General features: G+C 39.8%; 1 pseudogene; it reads left to right on the plus strand.

Moving 5' to 3' along the window:
• On the plus strand, positions 1-1162 carry LOC136220802 (probable serine/threonine-protein kinase PIX13; annotated as a pseudogene).
• The last annotated feature ends 909 nt before the right edge of the window (positions 1163-2071 follow it).

Consider the following 2071-nt stretch of genomic DNA (forward strand, 5'->3'; position numbering starts at 1 on the left):
TGTGTGTTACTCCGAATTCAATTTCTTTCTACTTGTCTGGTTTCCTCCTTTAAACTCTCTCTCATTGGATTGCTTGCAAAAACCATAATCATCCTTGTTAGATTTCTTATACTTGTTTTCAATGAGACCCACTAGAGGTTTCAAGAGAAGTAAAAAAGCAGAGAAAAATGTTGACCAGAGTGTGTTGTCTGCTGATTTGTCTTCTCTCTAGCCTCAGCCTCTGCCTCGCCAGCCTTAGAGGTGTGGATTTATTATTTATCAAGGACAGCTTTGTGAAATTACATTATGTGAAATATATGGCTGGTATGGGGATCTTTACACTGAGAAGAATGTTGCTATCAAACAACCTTGATGAGTGCCTCTCTCTCTCTCTACTAGTAATCAAACTCTGAATGATGTAAACTATATGCAGGAATATCTCAAACAACAACATCTTCAAGAAGCAGCAAAACAGGAACTTCTCAGGGTAGCAACATCTCTGGAAACAGCCTTTTTTTCCGGGGGAAGTGGGGATGATCACTCTCCCTTTTCAAATGGCTAGATCTTACCCACTCCCAACTTGAGAATTTTCTCCTTTGTAGAACTCAGAGCTGCCACCAGGAATTTCAGGTCCGATACTATGCTTGGCGAGGGAGGTTTCGGTAAAGTCTTCAAGGGTTGGCTCGATGACAAGACCACTGGAAGGCCTGGAACTGGAACTGGAACTGTAATTGCTGTTAAGAAGTTAAATTTTGAGAGCTTGCAAGGCTTTGAAGAATGGCAGGTAACTCTAACTCCAAAGGACTTTCATTATTGGCTACATTTGTTAGGAAAATAGGGAAATTAGAATAGCAAGTCATTGAAATGTGTGTATCTTCAATCAGGTCAGGACTTTTGGGTTATCATAATCACATTTGAGATTATTTTATACATCTTTAATTTCAAATCTGGTGGTTTATTGCAGTCGGAGATCAATTTCCTGGGAAGGCTTTCTCATCCGAACCTTGTAAGGCTGATAGGATACTGTTGCGAGGAAAAGGAGCTTCTCCTTGTTTATGAATTCATGCAAAAGGGAAGTTTGGAAAACCATCTATTTGGAAGTAAGAACCCGATTAATATATTCTCTTCTGCAACTTCCTATAGATATACATTCTGATTATGCATTACTACGCATTTCAATCGATTCAGGGGGTTCAACCGTTCAGCCACTTCCATTGGAAACACGGATCAAAGTTGCTATAGGAGCAGCCCGAGGCCTGGCTTTCTTACACACATCAGACAAGCAAGTTATTTATAGAGATTTTAAGGCCTCAAACCTACGGCTTCATGGGGTGGCTGCCTACACTAATTTAACTTATTATTTTCTAAATTTTCTTACATTCTTCTTTCTCTTTTATCCTATTTGATGTATGTTGCACGGAAACTCCTCTTCCGTAATGTTTCCATGTTTCATATCCATTTCCTAGCTATGCTTTACAAACATGTTTCCCTGTGGCCGTTCCCGTTTTCAGTTTCCATTCTGGTGCAACATATAATGTGAGTCTATGCTTGTGTTTTGGATGATGGCAATTGACACAAAAATGTCATTTTAACCTGTAATTTGTGACTTGTTGCAGTCATACACAGCAAAAGTTTCTGATTTTGGTTTGGCAAAATTGGGGCCTTCAGAGAGTCTATCTCATGTAACAACAAGGGCGATGGGAACATACGGCTATGCTGCCCCGGAGTATGTGGCGACAGGTAAATATATGGCAGTCCTAGTGCATATCTGAATAATCCTGCAGAAGAACGCAGGAAATACAAGTATGATGTTGACAAAGAAATGGCCCTATTGAAGTTTGTTGATGATGAGTGGGGTCCTGTTGGTAGCTTTAATTGGCTTACTACTCATGGAACTTCAATGAGTCGCACGAACTCTTTGTTAAGTGGGGATAATTTATGGAGGACTGGTTTGAAAAAAATGTTGCTGGATCTGTAGATGTAGCTGATGGAATCTCTCGAAGAGTCTCAAATATCATTCCGAACCTGCGGGATAATTGTAAGTTACTAGTTTTCTACTTGAGATATGCTTTGAAAAGTGCTTTAGAAAGAG

The sequence above is a fragment of the Euphorbia lathyris genome, chromosome 2 (assembly GCF_963576675.1).
Source record: "Euphorbia lathyris chromosome 2, ddEupLath1.1, whole genome shotgun sequence".
In the NCBI taxonomy this organism is placed as follows: domain Eukaryota; kingdom Viridiplantae; phylum Streptophyta; class Magnoliopsida; order Malpighiales; family Euphorbiaceae; genus Euphorbia; species Euphorbia lathyris.